The sequence below is a fragment of the Salvelinus fontinalis genome, chromosome 41 (genome assembly GCF_029448725.1).
Source record: "Salvelinus fontinalis isolate EN_2023a chromosome 41, ASM2944872v1, whole genome shotgun sequence".
NCBI lineage: Eukaryota > Metazoa > Chordata > Actinopteri > Salmoniformes > Salmonidae > Salvelinus > Salvelinus fontinalis.
Window position 1 is genome coordinate 8,594,192 of NC_074705.1, and position 9,714 is coordinate 8,603,905.

The 9,714-nt window shown below is 45.3% G+C and overlaps 7 non-coding genes across 7 annotated transcripts; all 7 read right to left on the reverse strand.

Moving 5' to 3' along the window:
- Nucleotides 1-1,957: 1,957 nt before the first annotated feature.
- On the reverse strand, nt 1,958-2,030 carry trnar-ccu (transfer RNA arginine (anticodon CCU)). Its single transcript has one exon. It is a non-coding gene; the product is annotated as a tRNA-Arg (tRNA).
- Nucleotides 2,031-3,644: 1,614 nt separating this feature from the next.
- trnar-ccu (transfer RNA arginine (anticodon CCU)) lies at nt 3,645-3,717 on the reverse strand. The gene has a single exon. It is a non-coding gene; the product is annotated as a tRNA-Arg (tRNA).
- Nucleotides 3,718-4,490: 773 nt separating this feature from the next.
- Nucleotides 4,491-4,563, reverse strand: trnar-ccu (transfer RNA arginine (anticodon CCU)). Its single transcript has one exon. It is a non-coding gene; the product is annotated as a tRNA-Arg (tRNA).
- Nucleotides 4,564-6,214: 1,651 nt separating this feature from the next.
- On the reverse strand, nt 6,215-6,287 carry trnar-ccu (transfer RNA arginine (anticodon CCU)). Its single transcript has one exon. It is a non-coding gene; the product is annotated as a tRNA-Arg (tRNA).
- A 1,533-nt stretch (nt 6,288-7,820) lies between these two features.
- trnai-uau (transfer RNA isoleucine (anticodon UAU)) lies at nt 7,821-7,892 on the reverse strand. Its single transcript has one exon. It is a non-coding gene; the product is annotated as a tRNA-Ile (tRNA).
- A 486-nt stretch (nt 7,893-8,378) lies between these two features.
- Nucleotides 8,379-8,450, reverse strand: trnal-caa (transfer RNA leucine (anticodon CAA)). Its single transcript has one exon. It is a non-coding gene; the product is annotated as a tRNA-Leu (tRNA).
- Nucleotides 8,451-8,456: 6 nt separating this feature from the next.
- Nucleotides 8,457-8,529, reverse strand: trnar-ccu (transfer RNA arginine (anticodon CCU)). The gene has a single exon. It is a non-coding gene; the product is annotated as a tRNA-Arg (tRNA).
- Nucleotides 8,530-9,714: the final 1,185 nt, after the last annotated feature.

Sequence of the window (9,714 nt, forward strand, 5' to 3'; positions counted from 1 at the left end):
CTCTGCTTCCAACCACCCAAGATTGGACCCACAAACCCTGACTTAGGAGTACAGTATCTTATCCATTAGGCAACTGGGGCACTGTGTTCTCAGTGTGACCTATACGAACTGATAGAAGAGGTAAAAAAATATATAATGGCAGGCACTGACAAATGCCCATGAAATTACGATTTTTTTATTTTTGTTCGTACTCCATTGCTAAAAAAACAGGTTAGCAGAGGATGGTTTCGATCCATCGACCTCTGGGTTATGGGCCCAGCACGCTTCCGCTGCGCCACTCTGCTTCCAACCACCCAAGATTGGACCCACAAACCCTGACTTAGGAGGACAGTATCTTATCCATTAGGCAACTGGGGCACTGTGTTCTCAGTATGACCTATACGAACTGATAGAAGAGGTAAAAAAATATATAATTGCAGGCACTGACAAATGCACATGAAATTACGATTTTTTTTATTTTTGTTCGTACTCCATTGCTAAAAAAAACAGGTTAGCAGAGGATGGTTTCGATCCATCGACCTCTGGGTTATGGGGCCAGCACGCTTCCTCTTCGCCACTCTGCTTCCAACCACCCAAGATCGGACCCACAAACCCTGACTTAGGAGTACAGTATCTTATCCATTAGGCCACTGGGGCACTGTGTTATCAGTATGACCTATATGAACTGATAGAAGAGGTAAAAACATATATAATGGCAGGCACTGACAAATGCCCATGAAATTACGAATTTTTTATTTTTGTTCGTACTCCATTGCTAAAAAAACAGGTTAGCAGACTATGGTTTCAATCCATCGACCTCTGGGTTATGGGCCCAGCACGCTTCCGCTGCGCCACTCTGCTTCCAACCACCCAAGATTGGACCCACAAACCCTGACTTAGGAGTACAGTATCTTATCCATTAGGCAACTGGGGCACTGTGTTCTCAGTGTGACCTATACGAACTGATAGAAGAGGTAAAAAAATATATAATGGCAGGCACTGACAAATGCCCATGAAATTACGATTTTTTTATTTTTGTTCGTACTCCATTGCTAAAAAAACAGGTTAGCAGAGGATGGTTTCGATCCATCGACCTCTGGGTTATGGGCCCAGCACGCTTCCGCTGCGCCACTCTGCTTCCAACCACCCAAGATTGGACCCACAAACCCTGACTTAGGAGGACAGTATCTTATCCATTAGGCAACTGGGGCACTGTGTTCTCAGTGTGACCTATACGAACTGATAGAAGAGGTAAAAAAATATATAATGGCAGGCACTGACAAATGCCCATGAAATTACGATTTTTTTATTTTTGTTCGTACTCCATTGCTAAAAAAAAAGGTTAGCAGATGATGGTTTCGATCCATCGACCTCTGGGTTATGGGCCAAGCACGCTGCCGCTGCGCCACTCTGCTTCCAACCACCCAAGATTGGACCCACAAACCCTGACTTAGGAGTACAGTATCTTATCCATTAGGCCACTGGGGCACTGTGTTATCAGTATGACCTATATGAACTGATAGAAGAGGTAAAAAAATATATAATTGCAGGCACTGACAAATGCCCATGAAATTACGATTTTTTTAAATTTTTGTTCGTACTCCATTGCTAAAAAAAACAGGTTAGCAGAGGATGGTTTCGATCCATCGACCTCTGGGTTATGGGCCCAGCACGCTTCCGCTGCGCCACTCTGCTTCCAACCACCCAAGATTGAACCCACAATCCCTGGCTTAGGAGTACAGTATCTTATCCATTAGGCCACTGGGGCACTGTGTTCTCAGTGTGACCTATACGAACTGATAGAAGAGGTAAAAAAATATATAATGGCAGGCACTGACAAATGCCCATGAAATTACGAATGTTTTATTTTTGTTCATACTCCATTGCTAAAAAAACATAGTAGCAGAGGATGGTTTCGATCCATCGACCTCTTGGTTATGGGCCCAGCACGCTTCCGCTGCGCCACTCTGCTTCCAACCACCCCAGATGGGACTTGAACCCACAAACCCTGGCTTAGGAGGCCAGTGCCTTATCCATTAGGCCACTGGGGCACTGTGTTCTCAGTATGACCTATACGAACTGATAGAAGAGGTAAAAAAATATATAATGGCAGGCACTGACAAATGCCCATGAAATTACGAATTTTTTATTTTTGTTCGTACTCCATTGCTAAAAAAACAGGTTAGCAGAGGATGGTTTCGATCCATCGACCTCTGGGTTATGGGCCCAGCACGCTTCCGCTGCGCCACTCTGCTTCCAACCACCCAAGATTGGACCCACAAACCCTGACTTAGGAGTACAGTATCTTATCCATTAGGCAACTGGGGCACTTTGTTCTCAGTGTGACCTATACGAACTGATAGAAGAGGTAAAAAAATATATAATGGCAGACACTGACAAATGCCCATGAAATTACGAATTTTTTATTTTTGTTCATACTCCATTGCTAAAAAAATATGTTGGCAGAGGATGGTTTCGATCCATCGACCTCTGGGTTATGGGCCCAGCACGCTTCCGCTGCACCACTCTGCTTCCAACCACCCCAGATGGGACTTGAACCCACAATCCCTGGCTTAGGAGGCCAGTGCTTTATCCATTAGGCCACTGGGGCACTGTGTTCTCAGTATGACCTATACGAACTGATAGAAGAGGTAAAAAAATATATAATGGCAGGCACTGACAAATGCCCATGAAATTACGATTTTTTTAAATTTTTGTTCGTACTCCATTGCTAAAAAAAACAGGTTAGCAGAGGATGGTTTCGATCCATCGACCTCTGGGTTATGGGCCCAGCACGCTTCCGCTGCGCCACTCTGCTTCCAACCACCCAAGATTGAACCCACAATCCCTGGCTTAGGAGTACAGTATCTTATCCATTAGGCCACTGGGGCACTGTGTTCTCAGTGTGACCTATACGAACTGATAGAAGAGGTAAAAAAATATATAATGGCAGACACTGACAAATGCCCATGAAATTACGAATTTTTTATTTTTGTTCATACTCCATTGCTAAAAAAATATGTTAGCAGAGGATGGTTTCGATCCATCGACCTCTGGGTTATGGGCCCAGCACGCTTCCGCTGCGCCACTCTGCTTCCAACCACCCCAGATGGGACTTGAACCCACAATCCCTGGCTTAGGAGGCCAGTGCTTTATCCATTAGGCCACTGGGGCACTGTGTTCTCAGTATGACCTATACGAACTGATAGAAGAGGTAAAAAAATATATAATGGCAGGCACTGACAAATGCCCATGAAATTACGATTTTTTTAAAATTTTTGTTCGTACTCCATTGCTAAAAAAAACAGGTTAGCAGAGGATGGTTTCGATCCATCGACCTCTGGGTTATGGGCCCAGCACGCTTCCGCTGCGCCACTCTGCTTCCAACCACCCAAGATTGAACCCACAATCCCTGGCTTAGGAGTACAGTATCTTATCCATTAGGCCACTGGGGCACTGTGTTCTCAGTGTGACCTATACGAACTGATAGAAGAGGTAAAAAAATATATAATGGCAGGCACTGACAAATGCCCATGAAATTACGAATGTTTTATTTTTGTTCATACTCCATTGCTAAAAAAACATGTTAGCAGAGGATGGTTTCGATCCATCGACCTCTTGGTTATGGGCCCAGCACGCTTCCGCTGCGCCACTCTGCTTCCAACCACCCCAGATGGGACTTGAACCCACAAACCCTGGCTTAGGAGGCCAGTGCCTTATCCATTAGGCCACTGGGGCACTGTGTTCTCAGTATGACCTATACGAACTGATAGAAGAGGTAAAAAAATATATAATGGCAGGCACTGACAAATGCCCATGAAATTACGAATTTTTTATTTTTGTTCGTACTCCATTGCTAAAAAAACAGGTTAGCAGATGATGGTTTCGATCCATCGACCTCTGGGTTATGGGCCCAGCACGCTTCCGCTGCGCCACTCTGCTTCCAACCACCCCAGATGGGACTTGAACCCACAATCCCTGGCTTAGGAGGCCAGTGCTTTATCCATTAGGCCACTGGGGCACTGTGTTCTCAGTATGACCTATACGAACTGATAGAAGAGGTAAAAAAATATATAATGGCAGGCACTGACAAATGCCCATGAAATTACGATTTTTTTAAATTTTTGTTCGTACTCCATTGCTAAAAAAAACAGGTTAGCAGAGGATGGTTTCGATCCATCGACCTCTGGGTTATGGGCCCAGCACGCTTCCGCTGCGCCACTCTGCTTCCAACCACCCAAGATTGGACCCACAATCCCTGGCTTAGGAGTACAGTATCTTATCCATTAGGCCACTGGGGCACTGTGTTCTCAGTGTGACCTATACGAACTGATAGAAGAGGTAAAAAAATATATAATGGCAGGCACTGACAAATGCCCATGAAATTACGAATGTTTTATTTTTGTTCATACTCCATTGCTAAAAAAACATATTAGCAGAGGATGGTTTCGATCCATCGACCTCTTGGTTATGGGCCCAGCACGCTTCCGCTGCGCCACTCTGCTTCCAACCACCCCAGATGGGACTTGAACCCACAAACCCTGGCTTAGGAGGCCAGTGCCTTATCCATTAGGCCACTGGGGCACTGTGTTCTCTGTATGACCTATACGAACTGATAGAAGAGGTAAAAAAATATATAATGGCAGGCACTGACAAATGCCCATGAAATTACGAATTTTTTATTTTTGTTCGTACTCCATTGCTAAAAAAACAGGTTAGCAGATGATGGTTTCGATCCATCGACCTCTGGGTTATGGGCCCAGCACGCTTCCGCTGCGCCACTCTGCTTCCAACCACCCCAGATGGGACTTGAACCCACAATCCCTGGCTTAGGAGGTGCCAGTGCCTTATCCATTAGGCCACTGGAGCACTGTGTTCTCAGTATGACCTATACGAACTGATAGAAGAGGTAAAAAAATATATAATGGCAGGCACTGACAAATGCCCATGAAATTACGATTTTTTTTATTTTTGTTCGTACTCCATTGCTAAAAAAAACAGGTTAGCAGAGGATGGTTTCGATCCATCGACCTCTGGGTTATGGGCCCAGCACGCTTCCGCTGCGCCACTCTGCTTCCAACCACCCCAGATGGGACCCACAAACCCTGACTTAGGAGTACAGTATCTTATCCATTAGGCCACTGGGGCACTGTGTTATCAGTATGACCTATATGAACTGATAGAAGAGGTAAAAACATATATAATGGCAGGCACTGACAAATGCCCATGAAATTACGAAATTTTTATTTTTGTTCGTACTCCATTGCTAAAAAAACAGGTTAGCAGAGGATGGTTTCGATCCATCGACCTCTGGGTTATGGGCCCAGCACGCTTCCGCTGCGCCACTCTGCTTCCAACCACCCAAGAATTTTTTTTTTTTGTTCGTACTCCATTGCTAAAAAAACAGGTTAGCAGATGATGGTTTCGATCCATCGACCTCTGGGTTATGGGCCCAGCACTCTTCCGCTGCGCCACTCTGCTTCCAACCACCCCAGATGGGACTTGAACCCACAATCCCTGGCTTAGGAGGTGCCAGTGCCTTATCCATTAGGCGAATTTTTTATTTTTGTTCGTACTCCATTGCTAAAAAAACAGGTTAGCAGAGGATGGTTTCGATCCATCGACCTCTGGGTTATGGGCCCAGCAAGCTTCCGCTGCGCCACTCTGCTTCCAACCACCCAAGATTGGACCCACAAACCCTGACTTAGGAGTACAGTATCTTATCCATTAGGCAACTGGGGCACTTTGTTCTCAGTGTGACCTATACGAACTGATAGAAGAGGTAAAAAAATATATAATGGCAGACACTGACAAATGCCCATGAAATTACGAATTTTTTATTTTTGTTCATACTCCATTGCTAAAAAAATATGTTAGCAGAGGATGGTTTCGATCCATCGACCTCTGGGTTATGGGCCCAGCACGCTTCCGCTGCGCCACTCTGCTTCCAACCAGCCCAGATGGGACTTGAACCCACAATCCCTGGCTTAGGAGGCCAGTGCCTTATCCATTAGGCCACTGGGGCACTGTGATCTCAGTATGACCTATACGAACTGATAGAAGAGGTAAAAAAATATAAAATGGCAGGCACTGACAAATGCCCATGAAATTACGATTTTTTTATTTTTGTTCGTACTCCATTGCTAAAAAAACAGGTTAGCAGAGGATGGTTTCGATCCATCGACCTCTGGGTTATGGGCCCAGCACGCTTCCGCTGCGCCACTCTGCTTCCAACCACCCCAGATGGGACTTGAACCCACAATCCCTGGCTTAGGAGGCCAGTGCCTTATCCATTAGGCCACTGGGGCACTGTGTTCTCAGTATGACCTATACGAACTGATAGAAGAGGTAAAAACATATATAATGGCAGGCACTGACAAATGCCCATGAAATTACGAATTTTTTATTTTTGTTCATACTCCATTGCTAAAAAAACAGGTTAGCAGAGGATGGTTTCGATCCATCGACCTCTGGGTTATGGGCCCAGCACGCTTCCGCTGCGCCACTCTGCTTCCAACCACCCAAGATTGGACCCACAAACCCTGACTTAGGAGTACAGTATCTTATCCATTAGGCCACTGGGGCACTGTGTTCTCAGTGTGACCTATACGAACTGATAGAAGAGGTAAAAACATATATAATGGCAGGCACTGACAAATGCCCATGAAATTACGAATTTTTTATTTTTGTTCATACTCCATTGCTAAAAAAACAGGTTAGCAGAGGATGGTTTCGATCCATCGACCTCTGGGTTATGGGCCCAGCACGCTTCCGCTGCGCCACTCTGCTTCCAACCACCCAAGATTGGACCCACAAACCCTGACTTAGGAGTACAGTATCTTATCCATTAGGCCACTGGGGCACTGTGTTCTCAGTGTGACCTATACGAACTGATAGAAGAGGTAAAAAAATATATAATGGCAGGCACTGACAAATGCCCATGAAATTACGAATTTTTTATTTTTGTTCATACTCCATTGCTAAAAAAACATGTTAGCAGAGGATGGTTTCGATCCATCGACCTCTGGGTTATGGGCCCAGCACGCTTCCGCTGCGCCACTCTGCTTCCAACCACCCCAGATGGGACTTGAACCCACAATCCCTGGCTTAGGAGCCCAGTGCCTTATCCAGTAGGCCACTGGGGCACTGTGTTCTCAGTATGACCTATACGAACTGATAGAAGAGGTAAAAAAATATATAATGGCAGGCACTGACAAATGCCCATGAAATTACGATTTTTTTTATTTTTGTTCGTACTCCATTGCTAAAAAAAACAGGTTAGCAGAGGATGGTTTCGATCCAACGACCTCTGGGTTATGGGCCCAGCACGCTTCCGCTGCGCCACTCTGCTTCCAACCACCCAAGTTTGGACCCACAAACCCTGACTTAGGAGTACAGTATCTTATCCATTAGGCCACTGGGGCACTGTGTTCTCAGTGTGACCTATACGAACTGATAGAAGAGGTAAAAAAATATATAATGGCAGGCACTGACAAATGCCCATGAAATTACGAATTTTATATTTTTGTTCATACTCCATTGCTAAAAAAACATGTTAGCAGAGGATGGTTTCGATCCATCGACCTCTGGGTTATGGGCCCAGCACGCTTCCGCTGCGCCACTCTGCTTCCAACCACCCCAGATGGTACTTGAACCCACAATCCCTGGCTTAGGAGGCCAGTGCCTTATCCATTAGGCCACTGGGGCACTGTGTTCTCAGTATGACCTATACGAACTGATAGAAGAGGTAAAAAAATATATAATGGCAGGCACTGACAAATGCCCATGAAATTACGAATTTTTTTATTTTTGTTCGTACTCCATTGCTAAAAAAAATAGGTTAGCAGAGGATGGTTTCGATCCATCGACCTCTGGGTTATAGGCCCAGCACGCTTCCGCTGCGCCACTCTGCTTCCAACCACACAAAATTGGACCCACAATCCCTGGTTTAGGAGGCCAGTGCCGTATCCATTAGGCCACTGGGGCACTGTGTTCTCAGTATGACCTATACGAACTGATAGAAGAGGTAAAAAAATATATAATGGCAGGCACTGACAAATGCCCATGAAATTACGATTTTTTTTATTTTTGTTCGTACTCCATTGCTAAAAAAAACAGGTTGGCAGAGGATGGTTTCGATCCATCGACCTCTGGGTTATGGGCCCAGCACGCTTCTGCTGTGCCACTCTGCTTCCAACCACACAAAATTGGACCCACGATCCCTGACTTAGGAGTACAGTATCTTATCCATTAGGCCACTGGGGCACTGTGTTCTCAGTATGACCTATACGAACTGATAGAAGAGGTAAAAAAATATATAATGGCAGGCACTGACAAATGCCCATGAAATTGCGATTTTTTTTATTTTTGTTCGTACTCCATTGCTAAAAAAAACAGGTTAGCAGAGGATGGTTTCGATCCATCGACCTCTGGGTTTTGGGCCCAGCACGCTTCCGCTGCGCCACTCTGCTTCCAACCACCCCAGATGGGACTTGAACCCACAATCCCTGGCTTAGGAGGCCAGTGCCTTATCCAGTAGGCCACTGGGGCACTGTGTTCTCAGTATGACCTATACGAACTGATAGAAGAGGTAAAAAAATATATAATGGCAGGCACTGAAAAATGCCCATGAAATTACGATTTTTTTTATTTTTGTTCGTACTCCATTGCTAAAAAAAACAGGTTAGCAGAGGATGGTTTCGATCCATCGACCTCTGGGTTATGGGCCCAGCACGCTTCCGCTGCGCCACTCTGCTTCCAACCACCCCAGATGGGACTTGAACCCACAAACCCTGACTTAGGAGTACAGTATCTTATCCATTAGGCCACTGGGGCACTGTGTTCTCAGTGTGACCTATACGAACTGATAGAAGAGGTAAAAAAATATATAATGGCAGGCATTGACAAATGCCCATGAAATTACGAATTTTTTATTTTTGTTCATACTCCATTGCTAAAAAAACATGTTAGCAGAGGATGGTTTCGATCCATCGACATCTAGGTTATGGGCCCAGCACGCTTCCGCTGCGCAACTCTGCTTCCAACCACCCCAGATGGGACTTGAACCCACAATCCCTGGCTTAGGATGCCAGTGCCTTATCCAGTAGGCCACTGGGGCACTGTGTTCTCAGAATGACCTATACGAACTGATAGAAGAGGTAAAAAAATATATAATGGCAGGCACTGACAAATGCCCATGAAATTACGATTTTTTTTATTTTTGTTCGTACTCCATTGCTAAAAAAAACAGGTTAGCAGAGGATGGTTTCGATCCATCGACCTCTGGGTTATGGGCCCAGCACGCTTCCGCTGCGCCACTCTGCTTCCAACCACCCAAGATTGGACCCACAAACCCTGACTTAGGAGTACAGTATCTTATCCATTAGGCCACTGGGGCACTGTGTTCTCAGTGTGACCTATACGAACTGATAGAAGAGGTAAAAAAATATATAATGGCAGGCACTGACAAATTCCCATGAAATTATGAATTTTTTATTTTTGTTCATACTCCATTGCTAAAAAAGCATGTTAGCAGAGGATGGTTTCGATCCATCGACCTCTGGGTTATGGGCCCAGCACGCTTCCGCTGCGCCACTCTGCTTCCAACCACCCCAGATGGGACTTGAACCCACAATCCCTGGGTTAGTAGGAGGCCAGTGCCTTATCCAGTAGGCCACTGGGGCACTGTGTTCTCAGTATGACCTATACGAACTGATAGAAGAGGTAAAAAAATAT